This window comes from Mesocricetus auratus, unplaced genomic scaffold (genome assembly GCF_017639785.1).
Source record: "Mesocricetus auratus isolate SY011 unplaced genomic scaffold, BCM_Maur_2.0 Super-Scaffold_100734, whole genome shotgun sequence".
NCBI classification, from domain to species: Eukaryota; Metazoa; Chordata; class Mammalia; order Rodentia; family Cricetidae; genus Mesocricetus; species Mesocricetus auratus.
Genome location: NW_024429271.1, coordinates 864,476 through 890,552, shown reverse-complemented (window position 1 = coordinate 890,552; position 26,077 = coordinate 864,476). Strand labels below are relative to the sequence as shown.

Genomic DNA, 26,077 nt, shown 5'->3' with positions numbered 1-26,077 from the left:
GAGCTGAAAACTCAAGTCAGGCTCAGGAGCTTACACTGGGCCTTGCATCTAAGCCTTTCTTAGGCCCAACATCTCCTCCTCTTGTTTTTGTAAGAACGGTGGAAATCATGGTCTCTGTCTTAGGTGGTCCTCCATTGGGAACTTTACCAGTCCCTGAGTACCATGAGTCCAGCTCGTTGAATGGACCACTCCATGACCTGTCTTAGGACGTCCCAGTCTGTCTGAGAAGTTGCCCGTCACTGGTCAGGTGGAGGGCAGGGAGGGATGCTCGTATGAGGACTGCCAGTCACAAGGAACCTGGCTCCTGAGTATCCAGCCTATGATAATGAACTTCGACCTGATGAAGTTTTACTGCCTCTACCTGTTGGCAAACAAATTGCATGACCTTATTAATCATGCAGGGCCCGATAGTGGGGATAAGGAGGAGGAGGAGAGGCCCAAGCATGGGGAGGAGATAGGGTAAGAAACCATTTAAGCCAGTCCACAGTGGGTTGTCCCGGAGGTCCTGCCTTCTCCTCTCCAAGTCCTCCTGAGGCCTTTTGATCTTGTCCTGAATGATTCCTGATCTATTGGTGTAAAAACAGCACTTTTCCTGTTAAAACAAGCATATGCCTCCCTTTTCGGCTGTTAATAAGTCTAATCCCCTTCGGTTCTGTAACACTACATTAGCTAGGGAATCAAGCTGCTTTTGGAGATCAAGGATTGTACTAGACACAGCTTTTATGTCACTAACCAATTGGACAGAGAGCCGTCTGTGGAGCTCAAATGCCGTGCCTAGCCCTGCAGCCCCAGTGGCCATACCTGCAGATATTCCCAAGCCAGCAAGTAAAGGAATCATCTGCATGGCCCTCGTGGGTCTCCCACCAATATAATCAAAAGAGGGCACAGGAAGAGCCTCAGCTCCAGGAATAATACCCACATCAGGAATCAAGGTGGCTGGGGCACAAAGGCCTGTCCACTTGGTGGGCAGGTAGTCATAAGCTGTCCCACCTCCACAAAGACCATTCCAGAAGGTGGGCAGCGTTGAGTATTAGAGTTGATTGTATTTGAATTACAGAAAGACGGATCAATGTATCCCACATCTATATTGGATTTATCAGTAGTGGGTGGGGTCCAAATGCAAGCCCCAGAACGTGACACGGGAAGGAGCTGGACATGGATGTGAAATGTGGCTGAGCAATCTTTTATAGTAGCAGGGGCATCTGTAATTGTATCGTTAGAGACCACTGCAAGTGGTGAGGAGGTCCAGATTGAGGGCAAAGCCAGCAATCCTCCGCAAGGGAGGCAGTGGTTTGATTTAGTAAGGCAAACACCATTTGCAGAAGTGACCTAGTATGGGGGTCAAGGGCTAGCTTACCCCGAATTTCAGGGAGAGCAACAGGGTGATAGTTGAGCTCTGGATACTGGGACAAAACAAGCTGTTCTATCTTTTTATGAACTTCTTATTCCCTAACCTGATCTTGTACTCCCCTACCATCTGAATAACCGATGGGGGCAAGTTACCAGCAAACAGTTTCACCTGGCACTCCAAAGCAAGGGGCAGAGGCATGCCCTCCATCTCTTACAATCCAACCACTCTCACCTCTGGAGAGCACTCTATTTCAGACCCCAGTCCAGTAAGTCCTTTTAGTGGAACTACTGGTGCACATTTGGGCAGTGCCATAGCGGGCTAAATGCATTGGCGGATAGAAAGCAGTGCAAGGACAGGGTCCTGGACTCCCATCCACCTGGGGGATAATCTTGGGCTTCTTTATGCATATCCACTTATTGAAATTTGAAAAAAATGGATCCTGATGTGTCAATCATATTGAATGCTATCTTGGCATCACAATCTACCTGTTATATGACCCTTCCACTAAAGGGAGATACCGAGTATGTTCCACCCTGGCAGTCACAGGGTTTCCTCATCAGTCGAGCCAGGATAACTTTGGCGTCGTGTGGGTTTCCAAATCCTCTATCCCTGGGCAGGATGCACATCATCATTGGCAGGAAGAGCAGCATCACCCACATCTTCCTTTGTTCCTGGGGGGAAAGAGACACAGTTCTCAGGGGTGGAGCACTCCCTGGAGAGGTGATGGTTATTGTCCCCTTGTTGGGGCAAATATTTTAGGTCTCTCACTGGTAACCAAATGGGTCTTTTTTCATTTTGAGGGAAGACACATCCAAATCCTCTCCCTGCTGAGAGGAGAGGGTCTGGTCCTCTCCAGATCCCTGTCAATGGGTCCCTCCATTTGATCCAAATAGAACTGTAGGAAACCAATGAGGACCAATGTTTTTGAAATGGAGACAGGTATTTATCTTCTTTCCAATAATTTAAAATATTTATGGTGAATAATGATGTCCTTCTTAATTGATCATGTGGGGGTATAGATTCCCCCATTCGTTTTTGTAATTGAGATTTGACAACTTGATTATACCTTTCCACAACTGCTTGACCCGAGATTATGTGGGATGCCTCTGGAGTCTGAAATGCTCCAAGTCTTAAGGATGTCCATAAAGGCTCTGCTTACAAAGCATGGGCCATTATCTGTCTTAATCTGATCAGGAAATCCAAGGGTGGCAAAGCATTGAAGAATATGGCTAATAGCATGGTTACTTTTCCCCCAGCGTGTGCCGATGCCCAGCAGGCACTGGAAAAGGTATCAACTTAGAGAAGCCACAAACCACAGAAAAGTATCCACAATGATTTCAGTTTGGAGAGCCCCAGATTGGTGCATCTTAAAATACTCCATTCTCCTTCAGCATGAATGTATTCTGTAGGCTTACAGATGCCAGCTTTCTTCATTCAGACTTCTTCCAAAAATATCACAGTAACACTCCATAATTACTGAAGGCAGCAGTCCACATTTTTCATTTCAGCAGAGATGCATACCCTTTACCCTGTATAATAGAAAAGCACCAATCAGTGGACCTTAGCACTGATGTACCACTCATCTCACCCCTTTTGTCTGAGAGCTCATCCCCACACATAAAAATAGAACCACACATGAAGCAGGATGCTGTTGCACAAGACTATATTACAAGTTACTCTGAAAGTTCAGAACAAGTTTTCAGGGTCAAATTGGGGAAGACAGCAATGTTACAACTTGTCTCAAACAGACAAAAAGAGCCTCCAACTACATTGATAAATCAAGCTATCATGGAAGAAACATTAAAAGGTACATTTTATCGTAAACTAAAATTTTTAACGTTTCAATATTTTATTACTTATAACTATTTTATATTAAAATATATATTGATCATATTCTTCTCTTCGAACAATTTGTACAGATCCTCTCCTCTTCCATACCCAACTTTTAAGTCCTGTCAATAATATTAACCAAACACCCACTGCAGCATCAAAACCTCCCAAACTTAGAAAAAAAATAAAGCATCACTTTGGTGATTTGAAAAAAAATGGCACCCATAGGCTTATATAATTTAATTCTTGGTCATTAGGGAATCACATCATTTGAGAGGGATTATTAGCTGTAACCTTGTTGGAGAAAGTGTGTACCTGGGGTAGGCATTGAGGTTTCAAAAGCCCATGGCAGCCCCAGTCACTCTCTTCCTTCTTCCTGCAAACATACACACACACACATACACACACACACACATACATATATATATATATATATATATATATATATACATCTATATCAGCTACTTCTTCACTTCCATGTCTGCTGAATACCACCATCTTCCCAAAATCATGATGACAATTAATAAAATCTCTGAAACTGCAATGCAGTACCTACTAATATTTTCCTTATAAAAGTTACCATGGGCATGTTATGTCTTTGCATCTATAGAGCACTAAGTCAAATCTAGGTACTATGAATGGGGTGTTGATATGCCAGGCTTCGGCATTCTGCTCTTTGGCAGAATGTGGGCTTTGAGGAAACAAGTTGAAAATACAAGTGGGGCTAAATGAACCATACATCTACAAATGTGGAAGACACTGGTGCTGACAATAATGTTGATTATGATGGCCTGGTTCAAGATGTTTCAGAGCAGAAGAATAATAATAAGTGTATTAGAGACAGTTTTGTGTATTCACAAAAGAATACAAAAACACACCAAACCATTAACAAATATAAACACAAACACACACACACACAAACACATACACACACACACACACACACACACAATTCTTAAAATAAAGCCCTAATACAAATAACATGCAAGATGAATTGACCTACCATTGGCAGAGGAGTGAACAAATGCCAATGTAAGGAGATTTCTCAGAAGGTGAAAACTGGGGCAAAATTAAGAAGAAAATAATGTCTCACCAGAAATAAAAAACCTCAGAGCTTTCTTGTTCTATATCTGTTCTTCTGTTGCATTCTTGGACACCATATACATGACCACATACTACACTTGCTTTGCGATATTCACACCCTTCTTGAAGTTCAGAGAACATGTATTCAGCATATATATTCCATCTGAAACACTTCCAAGCACATTGGAAACAAAGACTATTCCAAACACAGCAAAGGAAAGAAAAGCTCCTAGATTCATACCAAAACATTTGCCACCAGATAAACAGGCATAGGCAATGGGTTTACAGGGATTGGAGAAACCATGGTGTTCTCCCAGGGCTTTTCTCTAATATGGTTTCTTTGCTGCCTGTTGCAACATCCTATTGTAGTGGTGTTTCATTTCTTCAGGAAGAAGTGTAAAGGAAGTAACTGATCATGCTGTTCTTCTCCATCCTGAGACAGGCTGAGAACAGAGATCAGCAAACATTCAGCTCAGCCCCCTACACTTCAATCTTCTTTCCTGCAGGTCTTGTTCTAGTGTACCTTGCTGCCTGTGAGGTATCACAGCACAGCCCATATTAGTTTCTTTTTCTCAAAAAGCAGTTTTCATGAACATGAATTCTGCTTCCTTCTAGGAGCAAATTAAATCTGTTTCCCTGCCCTGCCAAGAAGTTATGGAATCCACTATCATGGAATCTGATGGCTATTATCATGAGGGTGAAGGTTAGGATAACAAGTTCTGTCAAGATGCTTGGGCTGAGGTGCTCACAGACATCTAATCCCTTCCTCAAGTCAGAAGTTAATGGAAATGAATTCATTTGCAAGATTATGTGGTAGAGACTGATAGAAACTACTTTAAAATTAAAAAGAACACACAAACCTATGGTTAATGTGTAAGTGGAATGTAGGAGGAAAACAATGCTGCCATTAACTATGTGACTTACTAGAGGTGCATACAGATGGGATAATAAAAGAATGGTTTACCACACCGCTAACCACACCCACTTTAGGCATGACTAAAGACGTATACAGACAGATGTAAAGACATAGGTGGTGAACTATGTCACTAGCCAGGCCCACTTTTGGGCATGGCTATGGGCGTTATGGGGGAAGGTATAAAAGACTGAACAAGAGAAGTCTTGCTCTCTTTTTCCGGCTTTCAACTTCCAGTTCAGCAGCGGAAAAATACTCGGCTCATCTGGGTTACTTGTTTGGTGTCTTGTGAGTAATTTCTACTATAAATACTTATTTTTACTTTCAGTAAGTGTGCCCTTTATCATTGCAGCATCATTTTGGTGTCGGACGTTTCAGAACTCAGATCCAGGCGCCCAGAAAGCAGCTGCTCCTCAGCGTGACCAGGCACACATGGACTCTCCTTTCGCTATGTTCCCCACCACTTTGCTCAGCAAGGCACGATTCCTGCTGCTGGGAACCAGCACCTTCTATCTGCAGGTAGGGTTAAGTGGTATTCTGAGATTTCTCTCTTGGCCACATGCTCTTTCACTGGTGGCCTGCTGACTTTAGCCACGTGCCCTTTTGCTGGTGGTCTGCTGATTTGGGCCTGAATAAAACTCCACTGGTAAGAAACTTAACTGCTTTATACAATGTCAACTAACATTACAATGCAGGATGTTAAGAATTTTCTTGTTTTTTGTATGGATGGGATTTTAGAAAGTGTTGAGGAACTACCTGAAAGGTACTTCCTACTCACGATGGTGATTATTAGTTTCATAATCAATATAATTTTGGTAAAGAAATGGTTCAAAAATAGGGTGAAACTTACACAGGTCATATGGTCATCGCAGGATGGTTATGAAATCCTAGCACAAGAAATTCAGGAAATGGAAAATTCCTTGCAGGATAGTAAGGAACGTTTGGTAGAAAATATTCAGGATATCAGAAATGATAATGTAGGTCTGATAAGCAGGTTGAAAGAGACAGAACACAAAATTGAATTACTTTCAGGAAGAATGTGTTCAACAGACATAATAGAAAAAGTGGAACATAATGTTGAAATGTTTAACCAACAAAACTGTTCCATGTTTGATGATTTCACTAGCAAACTACAAAGACTGGAACATAAGATTGAAATGCTAACAGAAAAGAATTGTTCCACGTCGGAGAGCAATGACAAACTAGCTGATAGAATGTCATTTCTGGAAGGCAGTTTACATGCATTGAGATACTTTCTAAGGAGGAGAATATTAAACATTTGGAAACACATGTAAATGATGAATGCAAAAAAATGAATGATTCCATGACATCCTTGGAAAATTATTTGTCCCAGGAACTTCAAGAGCTCAGAGAAACAATGATGAATAGACTGCAGGTTTTAGAATTGTCCAAGGTGATACTTCAGAATCAGACATACAGGCAACAGATCAGGACAGGGGTTTCCCCACACCTCTCAAATGCCGGAAAGTTCTCCCTAAGGTTGCTATGCGTTCACCTATGGTTTTCCCAGTATCTGTAACCAAAAAAACCAGCAACGAAAAAGCTCTACCCTTAAAATGGCTGACAGATGAACCTGTCTGGGTGGGTCAATGGCCTATGACATCTGAGAAGTTAGAGGCTTTGGAGAAGTTAGTTCAGGAACAGCTAGATGATGGACATGTTGATGAATCAACTAGTGCATGGAATTCACCTGTTTTGGTTGTCAAGAAAAAGTCTGGTAAGTGGAGAATGGTTACTGATCTTAGAGCCATCAACAAGGTAATTCAGCTTATGGGGTCTCTACAACCTGGGATGCCGTTAACTTGTCTAATACGTAAGGATTGGCCAATTATAGTTATAGACTTAAAAGATTGCTTCTTCACCATACCATTACAAGAAAACGACAGAGAAAAGTTTGCCTTCACATAATCTACCTATAATAATTGCTGATCGGTATAGAGATTCCAGTGGAAGGTACTACCTCAAGGTATGTTACATAGCCCAACTTTGTGTCAATAGTGTGTGCATAAGCCTCTAGAAATAATTCGTAAAAATGTCCACATTTGTTAATATATTATTATAAGGATGACATATTACTGTCTGATTCAAACAAGGATACTTTGGAAAAGATGTTTGAAGCAGTAAAGGAAACTCTGTCTCGCTGGGGATTACAAATTGCCCCAGAAAAAATACGAAGAGGAGATTCTATTTAGGTTATAAAAAGATGCTCAGAAAATTAGACCGCAGAAAGTACAGATCAGAAGAGATCATTACCGGACTCTTAATTATCTTCAAAAAACTAATAGGAGAAACCTCTCAATTACAGACAGTTATCTGTGAAGAAGGGCATGATTTAAAACACCTGAAAATGGCTTTAAAAGGAGATAAAGACTTAAAAAGCCCATGAGTACTATCAGCTGAGGCTGAAAAAGTATTAGAATGGGTAGAAAAGATAATATTAGAAGCACATGTGGACCGTGTGGATCCAAAGCTGGACTGTATTCTGGTTATTTTACCATCTATAGAATACCCCTCAGGAATATTAATGCAGAGGGAAGACACCATACTAGAATGGGTATTTCTGCCACATAAACAGAATAAAAAATTGAAAACATATATAGAAAGATCTCGATTTGATATTTAAAGGTAAGTTAAGGCTTCATTAACTGACTGGGAAAGACCCAGCTGAAGTTATCGTACCTTTAACGAATGAGGAAATTTCCTCCTTATGAAAGGATAATGAGTATTGGCAAATAGCTTGCAGTGACTTTTTGGGAACTATTAGTAATAACTATCCCAAATCAGAGAGAATCAAATTCATAAAGAAAACAATTTGGATTCTTCCATGTATCGTTTATTAGTAGGTAATATGTTAGAAGCTACAGAATTTCATAAGAAACACCATGTTAACAGCAAAGGCTTAAAGAAGGATTTTTCTATCACCTGGCAACAAGCCAAAAAATAGTAAGAAATTGCCCCAGTTGCTCATTTTACAATCAAACTCCATTACCAGCTGGTTGTAATCCTAAAGGTATTCACAGAAATGAAGTTTTTCAAATGGATGTATTTCACTTCCCAGAATTTGGCAGTTTAAAATATGTACACCATACCATAGACATGCTCTCAGGATTCCAATGGGCTACTGCCCTCAGCTCATGAAAAAGCTGACTCTGTTATTACACACCTCTTAGAGGTGATGGCTGCTATGTGTATACCTAAAACGATAAAAACTGACAATGCTCCAACATATGTCTCCAGTAAATTGGAACAATTTTTCAAATATTATAATATAAAACATGTAGCTGGTATACCTTACAATCCCACAGGACAAGCAGTGATTGAAAGATCTAAATGAACCTTAAAAGAGATGCTTCATAAACAGCCAGGGAGAACAAAGACCCCTAAACACAGGTTACATAATCCTTTACTAACATTGAATTTTCTTAATGCTGATGAAAAAGGACAAACTGCAGCAGAAAGACACTGGACTACAGAGAAGACTACTGAACTGAACCAACCGGTGTACTTTAAGGATGTTATGACATCAGTCTGGAAACCAGGGTATGTGTTACATTGGGGAAGGGGTTATGCTTTTTTTCCACAGGAGAAGAAAAGCTTTGGGTCCCGTCTGAATTAATTAAGATACGATCAGAACAGAAAACTTCTCAGGAGGAGGAAGGATGACAGCTCATCTACAAGGTCTGCTATGTATAAGGAGACCTCATTAAAGGAAAGTGAAGTATTCTCTTTGTGTCTTTACAGGAAAAATAGTTCTGAACAGTGAAAAAATACTAGGTATATGGATACCTAAATAAGAAAGGATAGCTACTCAGAGGACCACCAAATATGCAATAATACGATGTGTTATCAATGTCTAAATCTCTCTATATTGTTATTGTAATTTCTGTTTTTTCCACTTCTTAATATGCCTGAGTCCCAATTCATCTACTTAATGCTGGCTTTGGAGTTGGATTGGCTGTCCTGCTTTAAACACAAGCATATTGTTAAAATGCAAATCAGATTTTCTGTATTATATCAAAGAGCCATTGATATAAGACAGAAACAAAAATACATATATAAATATAAATATATGGACTGTAATCTGTGTATATTTGATTCTTTTCTAAAACTCTAATCTCCTTCATGTGTATTATCTTCCTTAGGGTCCCCTGTCTCAGTATTCATACACATAAAAGTTAAAAATTTCTGTGCTAACATTAATATTTCAGTTTTCCAGAGAAAAAGGGATTCCTTGACAACGAGCTTCAACTGCTTTAGAAAGAGAATGTGGATTCACTTCCCCGACTCTGTCTGATTCGACTGGATACATCAAAACTGCCTCACATCATCGACCCCACCTGACAAGCACCATCCTGTAACCAGCTTGGAACTACATCACTAGATACAACATCAGGCCAAGGAACTGATACAGTGCATCTTCTACAATCTGATCAGAGCTTCAGACAAGAGCTTCAATCAAAATCAGAAATCTAATCCAGAACTTCAGTCAAGCCTCTCCTGCAAAACAGAGACTAACTGACCTACTTAAGATTGTTGTTACTCTAACAATTTCTTCCCACGGGCCCACATGATTGTCATCGTCCAAATTAAGCAAGAAGTAAATTTGAGAATTCCACATTCTTTCTCCCTACTATTGATATTAAAGGATAGTTTACACCTGTCAGTATTAATTTACAATTGTTTTAGGGTTGGGATTGGAAGGAGGTGTTCAGACTTAGGCATCCTTTTCAGATAAGTTTACAATTTAGTTGGAATGGATATGTTTACCTTAGAATAAGTAGGTTATAACTTAATTATCACCCTCTATGTATATATGTTGTGTATGTTTGAGTTTGTATCAAATTTTAATATTCTATTTAGACTAAAAGTGGAATTGTAGGAGTGAACCCCACAATGCTATCTGCCCATGAGGGCGGGGACATGTAAACTGACACAGGTAGATATAAAAGAAAGTGAAAAAGAAACCTCCCTTTTTCTCCTGGAAGCCAGCCACACTTCTAACTCCTGGTTTGTGCGACTCTCTCTTTCTCTGGTAAATAAATATATTGTTTTCCTATAGCATTTACTATCATTAATACCCTTTGAATACAATATCCCTAATTCATTCTTTTACAATGAAATCTCAACACATTAGGAAGCAAAACAATATGATCATGTTAAATGTGTTAAATAGACAAAAGCATCTTAAATATCATTGGGTAGATAATTCTACAAGTGATTTAAGTAAAATCCATTAGATATAAATAATGTTCATATACTATAAATTCACATCTGTATGTTAATCAGATAGTGCTTTGTGTTAATAACATGGAGAGGGGTGGGGGAGTGGGAGCTGGGAAGAAGAGAGGGGAGAAGAGGAAGAGAGAGTAGGTCATGGGGGAACACAAAGTTTGAGTAGGGGGTAGAATAGGGGCAAGAGGGAATCATAGGTTAAAAGACAGATCAGGCACCAGTGTGACCTGTAGTGATCTAAAGGGATGACACCAATTGGCAACCTAAGGAATAGTGGAGAGACCACCTCGAATGCCCATTCCTGATAATGAACTTGATGTCTATAACCATCCTGGAGCCTTCACCCAGTGACTGATGGAAGCAGAGGCAAAAACCCACATTTAAGGACTGAACTGAAACCAAGGAACCCAGTGACAGAGAGAGAGAGAAGCAATGAGCAAATTGGCAAAGAATGTGCTGGCAAAACCAGCAGAAACAGGTGATCTGAACAGGGGAGAGCTCTTGGACCCCAGAACAACAGCGGGGAGGCCAGCATGGGGATGGTCCAGACCCCCTGAATGTGAGAGTCAGTGAGGAGGCCTGGGCAAGCTATGGGGCCATGGACAGTGAATCAGTGTTTATCCGTGGAATACAAACAGACATCGTGTGCCCATAGCACAAAGAGTGATGCTCTCTCATCCTGGACTCTTGGGGAGTGCCTGCACCCTACCCTGAGTGAAATGACAGACTCTAGATATCCCCTATATGGAAGGAATTGGCAATAGGGTTGGAGGCTCGGTGGGTGGGGGGTGCGGGAGGAGGGGAGGGAGAGGGAACTGGGACTGACATGCAAAATAAGCTATTTAAACTTAAAATACAAAAGAAAAAAGTAAAAAAATAATCACCGACTATCTCTCAGCCACCTCAATGTAAAGTCTTGTAAGAGACATCCATAAGAATCATCTATCTACTCTTTAGTAAGTACTCCTTGAGTAACTCCCTGTATAACTTCCATAACATATCTCAGAAACTCACATTTTTTACAGTAATTGCCTCATCTGCTTACATTGTTTATTTTTTTTTTCAAAATTATGATCACTTCTGTATGGCCATTCCAAGGCTGGGATAGGATAAATACTAAAATAAATGAAAGGAGAGATATGTTGATAAAATTAACTGTATTCTAGCCTACCAGTGTTGGCACACATCTTTAATACCAGAGCTCAAGATGCAAAGGAAGACAGGTCTTGTGAGTTCAAGGCAAGTCTGATGTACAGAGTGATTTCCGGGACAGTCTCCAAAACTACACAGAGAAAACCTGTTTCAAAATAACAAAAGACAAAACAAAACTAAACAGACACTCCACCCCGGGGGGGGGGGGGACGCACCGTGGACATAACAGCAATCTTATGCATGGTCAATATTCAAAGTAGAGCTATATATAGAACAGGTTACAATGTACACAACTCTGGGAAACTTTCACTAGTATCAAACACATCAGTTACTTACACATGAGAAAATGTTTATGTAATAAGACTTTTTAAAATTCATAAACAAATTGTTTCGTAAAGAAAATTATTTCTCGATAGAAAGGTTTCAAATATGTTCACAGCAAGCACAGCATTACCTGTTTCCTCACCTAATTCCATCTCTTACCTGTGTATTTTTAATAGACAATGTTTCTGTGTGTAAGCCCAGTTGTTCTATCACTATAAACCAGGTTGACCTGGACTTCACAGAGATCTATCTGTCTGTCTTTGCCTCTCAAGTGCTGGGATTATAGGTGTACACCATCACCATAGTCAACACACAGAACATACTATTGAATAAATTTTCATCACTATACAAAGCAAATATGCCAACTGTTTCCTATTTAACTGATATCACTATAAATTAAGCACAAAACTAAATTTTATGACCATACAAAGAGCATATGGTAGCATAAGAAAATTACTTGGTAGATGCTAAATATAGCACTGCTAAAAACACTGCCAGGAGGAAAGAAAGGGAGCCTCAGCAGTGATGAGCAATAACTGCTCTTCCAGAGGGAACCAGGTTCAATTCCCAACATCCACATGGCAGCTCACAATTCCAGTTCCAGTGAACTTGACACCCTTGCACATACATGCATGCAAGCAAAACACCAACGAAATTAAATAAAATAATAAATCATAGCCAGGTGTTGGTGGTGCACACCTGTTGGGGGAAGTCCTGTGCATTTGTCAATAAAGTACTGTTGAGCCTATAGGGAACCAAGATAGGAGGGACTAGGAGTCCAGGAGAACTCTGGGAAGGAGAAACATAGAGAGTTCGAGATGTAACGCCATTGGGGTAGGAAGCCCGGAAACCTCTCCGGTAAGAGACATACTTAGGTTAACAATTATGGGGTAATTACTTAAGTCAGAGCTAGCCAGTAAGAAACAAGCAAGGCCAAAAGCTTCATAATTAATACAGCGTCCTGTGTGTTATTTGGGGACTGCAACTTGGCAGGGCCCAGGCAACTGGTGAGGAAAAACTAAGGCGGCTGGCAGGGGATAAACCAAAGCAGCTAACAAGGAAAGCTTCTCATAACACGCACCATTAATCCCAGCAGCTGGGAGGCAGAGGCAGGTGAGTCTCTATGAGATAGAGACCAGCTTGGTCTCTAAAAGATAGTTCCAGGACAGGCTCCAAAGCTACAAAGGGAAACAATGTAATGATCATTCTTCCCACCAGCCTGATCCCAGAGTTGTGCCAATCCCTAATGAACACACAGGATATTACATTAATTACGAAGCTGTTGGACATTTTACTATGGTTTCTTGTTGGCTATCTCAGACTTAATTTTTAACCCATAAAAGCTAATCTGAGTATTTACACGTGGAGCTCCCTGAACCGGATAAATGGTCTGAACCTCTTAGTCCTCTTGCACCCTACATGATGACTGACTGTGCCTCCATTTCCCATAGACAGAGGTTTGCTTCAGGCACTTTGGTCTGGAGTGTACAGGAGAATTGAGGTAACTTTCACATAATTTGGGGAGATGAGAGCTAAAGTATCAGAAGTACAGAAGAAATGTGAGTAGGACAGGCGAACTGTTGAGCTACACTGTAAGATTGAGTACAAGTTTGGAGAATGAGAGAGAAATAAGGAAGTTAGTAAGTGGTTTGAAATGGCAGCGGGTGAAGATGGCCTGAGATCAGAGTTGTGAATTGTAAACCTGGGTCACATAAGCAGATGTTGGAGTAGTGAACTGGGTGGATGCATTAGGAACTCACAAAGATCCCGGTGGAAGAGGACAAGGAGGCAGCTGAGGATGAGTGTAGAGTCACTGTAGTACACTGTCACAGAAGCTAAGAAGTCAGGGAGGTCTCAGGGAGGAGAAAGCGTGGTCAGCGACTTGGAATGAAAATTTGTAGTCGCATTGTATCTTTGAAAGACGTGAACCACAAATGTTCCAACAGACACGTTTGTAAGGGTTAAAGAAACAGGTGAAATTAGCTTTAATGATTTGTTAATCCAGCATGGCTAAAAGTTTTATTTTAACATGTAACCAGTGTAAAAATAACTTGTTTTCCTCTCTAGATAGGAGGCTGCTCAGTGAACAGAAGCAATATCTGATTCTACAACATCCTGGGCACATGTCACAGCTTTTTGTTGTGTAAAAGAAACTCAGTTCCTGTTTGATTCAGGAAGAATTCTTCTTTGGTTTTCATAATGCCTTGCCCAATTCATTGTTTACGTTGAATAAAGCAGGAATTTAGGCAATGATTATATCAGAGGCTTACAAGTTAATTAGATTTAAATATTCAGTTTTAATTAAAAACTAGTTGTATTCTATACATTTCCACAGAAGTTTAAGAAAGTGACTCGCAATAATCATAACTTCATTACAGAGTTATCAAAATAACATTGGGGAAAAGATCCTTTATAGTTGCCAGGTTTGGTGTCATGCATTTGGAGTTCATGTCTTATAAAAACAAGTTCCTCCTTTAGATAGTATAATACAGAACAAGCTCTCTGGTTTTATTTTATTCATTTATTTATTCTACTTGTTTTCCTGACACAGTCTATATCATTTATAAAGTATTTCTCAGAGATTGAGATTGCTTAGTATTTTTTCAATTTAAAATACATATTTTTTACACAAGCACTCGGGAGGCAGAGGCAGGCGGATCTCTGTGAGTTCGAGGTTGGGCTGGACCGATAGCCTCCATAACAATACAGAGAAACCCTGTATCGTAAAAAACAAACCAAAAAATAATGTGTTAGTTAATATGTTGTGATGTGTAAGTACATAGTAAACAGGTTGAAGTATTTTTAAGTGCTTTCATATAGTATATTTTGATCATTGGAAGATTATTTTTGGTATTTTTGAGAAATAATTTCTCTGTATTGTTTTGGAGGCTGTTCTAGGACTTGCTCTGTATACCAGGCTGGCCTTGAATTAACAGAGATCCACCTGCCTCTGCCTCCTAAATGCTAGGGTTAAAGGCATGGACGACCAATGCCCAGCTCATTAGAAGACTTTTAACAGCTGATGATTCTTAATTTTATGCAGACTAAAAACAATGTTTAGATATCTTGATGATTTTTATTTAAAATTATATTTTGATGTTCAAGACAGAGTTAACCAAGCTGGCATTGAACTCAGATACACACCTGGCTCTACATCCAAAGTGCTTGGATTAAAGCTGTATGCCCTTTGTGCCTGTCTTTTTATTTATATTATGTCTGTATTTGGACTGTGTGGACCACCCATCCTGTGAGTCACAATTCTTATTTTGGTTTTGAGGTACTAGGAATAGGATATAAGATTTATTAATGAGGCCTGGTGGCAGAGATTCAGTCCAAGGAAAGAAATACATTGTCCAAAAGGACTGTGATCAGTCATACACAATCCTATATCATATTATTAATATAATTCATAGAACAAATGAAAAATAATATACTCACCCTCCTGTTTTATTCTGTTAGGAGTCAGTACAGCTCCTTTTTCTTTTTTCTTAAGGATTCATGGGTTTTTCTGGCTGTCCTGGAACTCATTCTTCAGGTTGTTCTCAAACTATGCCTCCAGAGTGATAGGATTAAAGTGTGACACCACTGCCTTGTTAAGGCTTTATGTTTCTTGTTTAAGCAATTTGTTTTATGTCTCATGTTTATGGGAGACTTAGTAATTTATTTTAACAAGCTTAGATGCTGGTATGATCTTGCTCAGCTTTTTTTGTGGTGGTGGTGGTGATATTTTGAAACTGGGTTTCACATTGTGACCCATTTTGCCATTAAACTTGCTTGTTCTAACTTAGCCTCCTGGATCATAGGTGTGATCTACCACACTCTGTAACATTAATTGTCATCTTACTTGTCTTGAAAACTACTTCTTCTTGTTAAGTGGTAAATTCTTATTTTTCTTTTTAAGAAATGTGGCTTGGTGTTGCGATGGAAGATAGTACAAGGTGCTTCTGGAGAATTTCAAGGTATATATAATTTCTTTATTCTTTTCGACCACTTTTACCTGCTTGCATAAATCACTTAGCTTGTTTTACTTTAATATTCCTATTAGAGCATATTAAAAAGTAATTGAGAAAATTTTGCCTGCAATTTGGGATTGAAAGTTTCAAATGTTGAAACAAAATGACCTAGAAGAGTTAAATTTAATACATTAAACGGAACAAATCTGGTAGTTTCTTCTTAAAACAAGATTTTATAACTGCCTGTAAGTTTGTGTATGACTTTCTGCATGTGAGTGCAGTGCCCGACCAAGCTGGAAGAGATCCCTTGGAGCTGGTGTTACAGCTGCTTACAAGCTGCCTGACAAGGGACATGGGATTCTGTCTTCTGTTACAAGTGTGTTGTGTTCTTAAATGCTGTGCTTTCTGTAATTCTGCCACTAGTTCTTGCAAGATTAAATCCCTTGTAGTACAAAAGGAAGGCCGTCTGTTCCAGTTGGATTGATTAGAGCTCAGGAACAGAAGAAAGATAGCACATGACTTATTAATTATTTATTGACATTTATGTATTTATTAGTTTGCTTTGGTTTTTCAACTCAGGGTTTCACTGTGTACTTTTGCAGCCTGTCCTGGAACTCACTCTATAGCCCAGGCTGGGCTTGAACTCACAAGAATCTGCTTGGCTCTGCCTCCTGAGTGTTGGGATCAAAGGTATAGATCAACACTGTCCATCGAGATTATTTAGTTTTACTTTTTGTATGTGAATATGTGCCTATATATATGCACCTCCTGTTTTAAGATTTGCAGACATCAGAAGACAGTGTCAGATTCCCTGAACCTGCTGTTATAGATGATTATGGCCTGCTAATTGGTGTGGTGGGAATTTATCTGTGTCACCTGCAATGACAAGCATCTGTTTTGAGAAAGGATTTATCTGTATGTTTTCCTGGCTATACTGGATCTCATTTTGCAGAGATATGCCTGCCTCTGCCTCCCAAGTGCTGGCATTAAAGCCATGTACTCCCACTGCACAGCTTTAGCTGCTCTTTTTTGTTGTGTATATCTAGGCATGGTTGATTTGTTTCTTAGTTCTTAACTTTGTTCTACTTTATTTAGAGTCTGTTGCTAAACTTGGAGTTTGTAGATTCTAGTTAGTATAGCTAGCCAGCTAGGCCAGGGTTTCCCCATGTTTGCCTCTGGGGTGCTGGGATTACTAGTTTGCTGTGTTATATCTGCTCTTGAGTAAGTATTTGGTATCCTTTTCTTGTTTTGTTTTTCAAGACAGTGTTTCTCCATATTGTTTTGGAGGCTGTCCTGCAACTCACTCTGTAGACCAGGCTGGCCTTGAACTCACAGAGATGTGTCTGCCTCTGCCTCCTGAGTGCTGGGAATAAAGGCGTGGGCCACCAACACACAGCTGAGTACTAGGTATCCTTACTCTGGTCCTCACATTCCTATGGCAGCTGCTTCCCAGCCACAAAGATCTATTACTTTTGAAGTAAATTATCTTTCATTCTAAACAGAAACACTGTTTAACTCCCTGCCCCTCTTCCTCCTTTTGTTACTATGGATTAAGAATAGTGCTTCATATATGTAATTGTTAGTACCTCATCTTGATTTAGTAATATCTTTATTATGGATAATTTATACATGTATAAAATTGAGATGGAGCAACAACTCCATGGTTATAATCATACAACTTTAATAATTATCAGTCATTATACAACTTAAATAATTTTCAGTTTAAGGTCAGTCCTTTCACTGGTCATTTTGTTGTGTCTATCCATGTATCTATCTATCTATCTATCTATCTATCTATCTATCTATCTATCTATCTATCTAATCTCCTTTCTCTTTGTAGCCCTGGCTGTCCTTGTACTCTGTTGCCTCGTCTGAAATTCTCCGTGATCTGCCTCTTCCTCCAAGTGCTGTGATCCAAGGTGTGTACCACAATGTCTGACTCTTTCTCTTTCTATATTTTAGTATAAACTCTGAATCATAAAAAATCTTGTTTTGCTCCTTTTCCTTGTTGGGAAAAAAGGGGCTATAAGAAAAATATCCAAAATAAATTCATAATACCTAAAAATAATGGTTGTTTTTCCTAATATAGAAAAATATAGTCATGTTGTCCAGTTAATATTGAAGTGCTTGCTTATAATCTATTTCTAGATTTTAAATGTTTATTTCATTCAGGATCTGTATGAGCTTTCTATATTGTGATTTTTTTCTGTCTTTTGATAGCTATTGAAGTCCACATTGGCTCTTAGTTAAATAATGTACTTAATTTCAACTTTGATTCTTTCTTCTTGTTTTTTTATTTACATTACCCCCCACACACACAGTCGGTTTACTGATGTTGAATGTGAAATGGTTATTAAAGGGCTAAAGAGCAGGATTGAAATAATGACATCAGTACCGTCATAAGTTATGTCTTTAGTCATTTTGCTTTGCTGAATTTTTTGCTATTCATAACTTAATATTTATCACATATTTTTATTGCTAGCTTTTGTATTTTGTGAGTATAAGAAGCCTGAATCTACCCTCCATGCTCTCTGATTATTGCATGTCATTCAGATTGGAGAGAAGAAGCAACTTGTCAAAGTTGATGCAAAGACAAAAGCACAATTGGATGAGTGGAAAGCAAAGAAGAAGGCTTCTAATGGGGTATGCAATATCTTTTCTAGTCTGGGTGTGCTTGTTCAGTGTGAAAACTTCATCTTGCAATAAGTCTAACATGGGGACTCACAAGATCATTATTGTAATATGTGCTTATGGATTTTGCAAGAGTGTATTTTTATAGTGTTTTATGTACCCACAGTGGGTGGATGACTGTTTGTTTGGTTGTTACAGGTTGGGATGAAGGTAGAAAGGGAGGCTGGACAAGGTTAACTTGCCAGAGAAAACACTTGTACAAACTATTCCAATCAGAGCTAATTCATAAAGGCAGCTTTGTAAGTAAGTGTAAAATATATTTCCTTCTACCCAATGTTTATTAGTTACCCTGTCTTATAGATGCACAACAATTGGGTTTTAAAGTGACTAAAAATAAGTTTTACTATTTAATGTATTGGGGTGACATTATTTATACCATTTTTTGTTTATCATTCTAATTGTTATTTTAAGTGAGCACAAAGGAGGCTTTTTGTGTCTCGTGTGGTAATGTATCTATTGTCTCCTTCACAAAACAAATCTTAAATCTGAGTATATATTTTGTTCATTTTTTCTTTTGTCTTCCTTTCTGCCTCCCATCAATAAAAACAGTCTTTGCTCTCTTCCAACTTTCATTATTTTGCAAGAAAGATATAACTTCCTTAACCCTCTTTATAAAAGCTTTGTATATTACATTTTTGTTTATAGTTTTTTGTAAAAACTTAAATTTAAGGAAATTAATTTTACCATATCTGAAGTACTTTACTGTAGACGTTTTGGCCTCACGTTCCTGAAGACATTTTCTTCTGTGTGCATGAATATGGTGTTCTGTTCCCTCCTTGTTTTTTCTGTCAGTGCCCAGCGTAGAGTCCAGGACGCCTGTATGACAGGCAAGCACTCTACCACCTCATGAGTATACCTTTATTGAGAATATTTTTATTTCATAAAAGCAGGATTAAAGCCAGCTATGAGGGTACAACCCGAACCCTTGGGAGGTAAGGTAGTTGGGGCAGGAGTACAAGCTCATTTATACAGGGAATTTGAGTCCAGTCTGGGTGACATGAGACTATCACATAAAAAGAATTTTTTATTAAACTGCTTTCCCCTCTGCTTAGTTCTGGTTTTGTTTGAACTCTTAGTACCTAAATAATTACACTGATACATTCTGTATACATCACATAGAAAAATTACTGTTGCTTGTTTGTCAGACCCAATATTAGTGGTTTGGATTTCCTTAAAAGTACAATTTTGTGTAAAATTCAGGTTTTGATATATTGCATAGCTCCAGGGGTTTTGTTTTGTTGTTTGTTTAGAAATTAATTTTTATTTATGTGTGGTTGACTGAGTGTGCGTGTATACGTGTACCATTTTCATATATTTCCTATGGAAAACAAAAGAGGTTATTATCTTCTAGTACTGGGTTTATAAGTAGTTGTGAGCAAACATGTGCTGGGGATTGAACTGAACGAGGTTTTTATCAAGAGCAGAGCAGCAAGTGCCTTTAACTACTGAGTGACCTTTCTAGCTGCTGTTTTGGCTTTTTCTTTCTTTTTAAATTTGATCTCATGTAGCCCAGTGTGGCTTACTTCTTGTGTTATATGACCTTGAACTGTACCTCCCCCATGTGTTGGGATTACAGTCAGATGTTATTATGGTATTTTTGGATCTCATGCTTTTGGGTTTTTTTTTGGATCTTAAATTTTTTATAGTATTTACTTGTGTGTATAGATATGTGTGTGGATGTGAATGTGTGCTTTTAGAATCAGAGGACAACTCTTGGAAGTTCTCTTCTATAATGTGGGTCCCAGGGATCAAACTGAGTTCATAAACTTTTGTGGTAGGATCCTTCTCATATTGAGCCATCTGGTGGCACCATTCCACAGACTAATTTCTTTTTGTTGTTACTTGATGTTTTGGGTCTTTATTGCCAATCTATGCTCATCATTAAAATTTTGAATATTCAGTTATAATTAACATGCCCTTTGATTCATATCATATAGCAGTTGTTTGCTAAAACTTGCTGGAGAGACAACATACTATCTACTCCAGATAAGAAACCTGTAACTAACCACTGAAGTTCAACTTGGTAAACCAATGAGTTTTATTGGAGTTACTTACAGGAATATGGGTTAGGGGTTTCAGGAGCAGAAATGACTCAAAGATAGGATCATCAACAAGGATTGTTCCAGCATGGATGACAACTCAGAAAAACTGAGAATCCTGAAGTGTTTTTTTTGGTAGCTTTTCTCCTTTGAGAGACTTCTTGCAACTCAACTTTATTCCATCTGAGAGAGATTCTCAGATATTTTATTCTGACAGGAGAATCTGGTGCTTCAGGGACTTCCTGAAGCTATCTTCAGTTGTTAACTTTCCTACAAAAGGAACATCCTTTCAGGATGGAATGTTTCAATTTGGAAAAAAAACTTTCACACAATAACATGTATCATTTCTTTCTTGACTTTAAATCCTGTCTTCCCATACTCTTTCCCCCTACACAAATATATATGGTCTCTAATATTTACCATCTTTTGTCTCACAGCCCATCACACCCTGTGTGATTCTCACATTCTGCACCCTTTCCATATCTCTGATTTTCAGTAGAAGGGGAAATAATTTCACTAGCTATGCTCTTGAACCCACACTATAACCTAGGATAATGTCTTCCAAATTAATAATGGAATGAGTATTTAATTGAATAAGAGTAATTTTGTAGTTAACTCTTGGTTTCCTCAGATTCTGAGATAAAAGAACGATAAAAATGATTTAACGAGTCAAACAGAACATTAAATTGTATCAAAGGAGTGAAGAGTTTTCCTAACTAAAAGTATTGAAAATATTATGTCCGGTTGTTTAGACTTCTTCCTCATTCATTCATTCATTCACCCATCCATCTATCTATTTTCTAGATAGGCTTTCTTTGTGTAACAGTTCTGGCTGTCCTGGGATTTATTTTGTAGGCCAGACTGGCTTCAAATTCACAGAGCTCCTCTTGACTCTGCTTTCTGAGTGCCGGGACTAAAGTTGTTTGCCACCACTACCTGGCTCTTTCTATTTTTAAAAGCTGTTGTTTATTAAAATTGTATTTCATTCCAGCTAACCAGTCTAGTCCATGCCCAACTTGCTGCTTTCTGTCTCCTCAGCAATAAATCAGTAGAGATAGATGAACCTGTTTGATTGTTTCAAATTGTAGTTAATCACCATTTAAGAACAAACTGATGGGCTATAGAAATAGCTCACAGGTTACTTACTAACAGTGGCAACCTTTGTAGAGGACTCAGATTTGTTTCCCAGCCCACAACAGGCAGCTCACAATCTGCATGTAACTAATTCTGGGGATTTGTCACCATCTTCTGACCTCTTCACCACAGTACCAAGCTTGCAAGTGGTACACATGTATGTAGATAAAACACCCATACAATTAAAAGAATGAATTAATGAGCTGGGAGTGCTTGGTGAATGCCTCTAATCCCAGAATGTGAGAGGGAGAGAGCATGGTTGATGATGTCACCCTGGTCTGTCTATTAAGTCAGGCCAGTCAGGACTAGCATCTATCTTAGAAAGCAAAACAAAATAATGAGATTAACTGATGACTGTTGAAGTACAGATAATCTCTGGAATGCCATGTACATTATATCCTGGTGGATAAATTTGCTCCAAGTGTATATCTTCACATAATTGCGTCCAAATTCATCTAGTTATTATTTTCTTTTTTCTAGACAGGGTTTCTCTGTGGCTATGCAGGCTGTCCTGCATCTACCTCTTGTAGACCAGGCTGACCTCCAGCTCACAGAGATTCACCTGCCTCTGCCTCCCAAATCCTGGAACTAAAGATGTGTGCCACCACTGCCTGACTCATATGCATTTTGGATTTGGGGATAGAAGTTGAAATTAGGAAATGGGAAATTGGGAATTCATAGAGAGCATTGGATCAGATTTGGCAACCTGTCTAATGAATGACCTTTCTGAACCAAATTAACTTCTCTGCTTCCATGGTCTTTTAATTTATTTTGTTTTAATGATAATGAACAATCAGCTAAGAAATGTAACTTAGCCTTCCTTAGCTTGCTCGCTCTCTCTTTCTCTTTTCCTTCCTTCCTTCCATCACTCCTTACTTCCTTCTTTCTTAAAAAGTAGATTGAGAAGTAAATCAGCCATTTGAAAAGTTGAGTTGAATTAGTCTATTATAAATCCTTCATGGTTATAATTCTGCCAAATAGCTATATTGATTCTTCAATTTTCTGTTTGTTTGGATGGTAATTTAAAGTGTGTGAGTTACTTTTATATTAGCAGGACTTGGAATTTATTGCTCCTATTCTTTCTTTTTTTGGAGTGGGGTTTCGAGACAGGGTTTCTCTGTGGTTTTGGAGGCTGTCCTGGCACTAGCTCTGGTAGATCAGACTGGTCTCGAACTCACAGAGATCCCCATGTCCATGCCTCACATGTGCTCCTATTAATGCCTTTAGGACTATGCATCTCTCAACAATATGCTTTCTAATGGATATTTTAATAGTGTAGAATTAGATATCAGAGGTCAGGTTTCAGGGAGTTGGTTTTGATGGCACATAGCTGTAATCTCAGCACTTAGGAGGCTGAGACAGTATAGCAAGTCCAAGGCCAGCTTGGGCTGCATGTTGGTTTTGACAAAAATCAATAACAAACAAAACACTCCAGACGTGGGATGTAAATGTAAACCTAAGTGTTACTGGAGCATTCTCTTTCCTATAAATCTTTCAGAAAGGCATAGTGTATCATTGAGAATTTCGGTGACTAGTGTATAAACTTGAAGACCTTATTGTCCTTATTTTACCTATTTAAAATAAGCAGTCACTGGAGTGGTGGTGGTGCATGACTTTAATCCCAGCACTTGGGAGGCAAAGGCAGGCAGATCTCTTTGAGTTCGAGGCTGGGCAGAACCGACAGCCTCCAAAACAATACACAGAAACCCTATCTTGTAAAAACCAAATAAAATAAAATAAGCAGTCACCACATTTACAGTTTAGTACATATTGTTGAAAAATAACTTTAATCGTTTAATTACAGTCCTGTATAAAGCATGTTGTCGTTATCTAAGATGCCAAGTAGAAAATTGTCTACTAGAAGATTGGATGAAGAGGCAGGTTTGAGAAAGTAAGAAAACCTCAATAGAGTGGGTTTTATGTTTGTCATTATACCTTGTATTGCCTGTCATGACCTTCTTTTTCTTGCTGTATGTTCTTAAATGTTTATGGACAACATTCTGATTTAAATATTTATGCTTTATACTTTCTAACAATGTCAGTTTCCTGAACAAGAATTTCTTTAAATCAAATGTTGATTAATATAGAGCTAATTGACTATGTACATGAATATGTTTCAATGGTAGAAACTGGTTGTTATGAAATAATTGGTTAAGTTATAATTACTTAAGTAACCACAAAGTAAGAAATTCATCTTCAGTAGAATTAAATGTGTTGTGACTAAGAGCCTGTCATTTATGTGAAACATTATAGTTCTTTTTCTTCTTGATATATTGATGGGTGAATCCAGCGTGATACCTTAGGAGAGTTCTGTACCACTGAGCTAAATATCCTTGGCTCTACAAGCATGGTTTTTGTTACCTGTAAATTGCTATTTAGGATATGTATGTGTGTAATTTTGGTTTAGAAAAATGCCTTTGTATATGTTGTTTTTCATGCTTTTTCCTTCTGTTCTTAATTTTCCACAGGTTTTGAGAAAAAGGTTGAAGTGCAAGTGAGGGGAAATCAAAGTTTTCATGAAGGCCATAGTATAAATTCTAGTTTTAGTTTTAACTAATTTAAGTATATCTTAGAAGACTGTTTATTTCTGCTAAATAGGATCTAGTTACCATCCTGCCTTAAGGTTGTTTTTCTTTCTCACTACTCCTAACTTTGTGTGGAGACTAAATTCTTCATCTTTCATTTGTAGCCTTTGCAGAGTCATCCTATTTTTTAAGGTATTTGGGAAGATGAGGTCTCATTTGATCCCTACTACCCACAAATTCCACATCCTTTCTCCCCAGTGCTGCATATAAAGGCACCAACCATTATTTACCAATAAGAAATTTACTCTTAAATGATTATTGCCTAATATTGAGAAATATTAAACAAGTCACATGAATGGTTTTGATTGATTCTTTGTTCAGTTGTTTTTGAGACAGGGTTTCTTTGTGTAGCCCTGGCTGTCCTGGAACTCTGTAGACTAGGCTGGCCCTGACCTCAGAGATCCACTACCACCTCCTTCTGCCTCCTTAGTGGTGGGATTAAATGTGTGCACCACCTTTCTTGGCTAGGTTTTGTTATTAATGATGTTGCATATGTGACTCAGAGGGAAAGTAGTGTATATATCATATAGAGCATATGGACACATGATTTCACTCTGTAGCTCTGGTTCTGAACCTATATACAGAAAAGTCTGGTTTTGAACTACAGAGATCCATTGGCTTTTGCATCCTGGGTACTGGGATTATAGGAGTGCACCTCATTCCTGGCCAGGTATATGTTTCTCCCGAACCATTGAAATTGTAGAAGCTGGACTGGTGAAGTGACTTATTCGGAAAGGAACTGTGCTGCTAGGCCTGAGCACCCAAGTTTGATTCCTGAGATCCATGTGATGTATGGAAGTATAGAACCAACATCCCAAGTTGTCCTGTGGATTTCCACATGTATAGAAATACCTATGTAGTATTTTTCTTTTTTTGGCCCATTCATATTCTGTGGAATAATGTTTTCTTTCTCTCCCAATTTGTCTTCGTTTTTTAAGAATGCCAGACCAGATACTGTCACCAATTCTGACGAAGAAGCCTTAGATGAAGAAACAAAGAGAAGAGACAAGATGATTAAAGGGGCCATTGAAATTTTAATACGTGAATACTCCAGTGAGCTAAATGCCCCCTCACAGGAGTCTGACTCTCACCCCAGAAAAAAGAAGGAAATGAAGGGGGATGTGTGTGTTCTGACAACATAGTCATTTTTTCTTTTTTTAAATATTCATCATATTTTATGTATGTGAGTGTTTTGTTGCACATGTGACTTTAAGCCAGAAGAAGGCATGAAGTTACACTCTAGATGGTTGTGAGCTACTATTTGGTTGCTGGAAAATAAATCTCACAACCTCTGGAAAAGTATGCAGTGCTCTTAACCACTGAGCTATCTGTCAAGTCCCCAAACATAGTCATTTCTAATATTTATTCTTCTGAAAAATTGCAGTGTTCCTTTAGAAGCTCAGGTATTGTTTATGTCATGAAAAGTGCTATAAACTAATGCTGGGTGGTAGTGGTGCATGCCTTTAATCCCAGCACTCAGGAGGCAGAGGCAGGTGGATTTCTGTGCGTCTGAGGCCAGCCTTGTCTACAGAGCAAGTTCAAGTACAGTGCATCAAAGCTACACAGAGAGACCCTGTCAAGAACTTCCCCCTAAAAGAGGTGATATAAACTGTACATATTGGTTATTAAGAGGGAGTAAAATGTTATATTTTGGGTTTCAGTGTTTTGTGGCATCTCAACATTTGTCTTTTAATAGATACAGTTGTATTACTTTAATTATTTTTCATTTAGTCCTAAAAGTGGGTCTATTTGGTATTTCATTGGGAATA

At 38.6% G+C, this 26,077-nt stretch overlaps 1 pseudogene; it reads left to right on the top strand.

Moving 5' to 3' along the window:
• Positions 1–325: 325 nt before the first annotated feature.
• On the top strand, positions 326–25,450 carry LOC121137929 (annotated as a pseudogene).
• Positions 25,451–26,077: the final 627 nt, after the last annotated feature.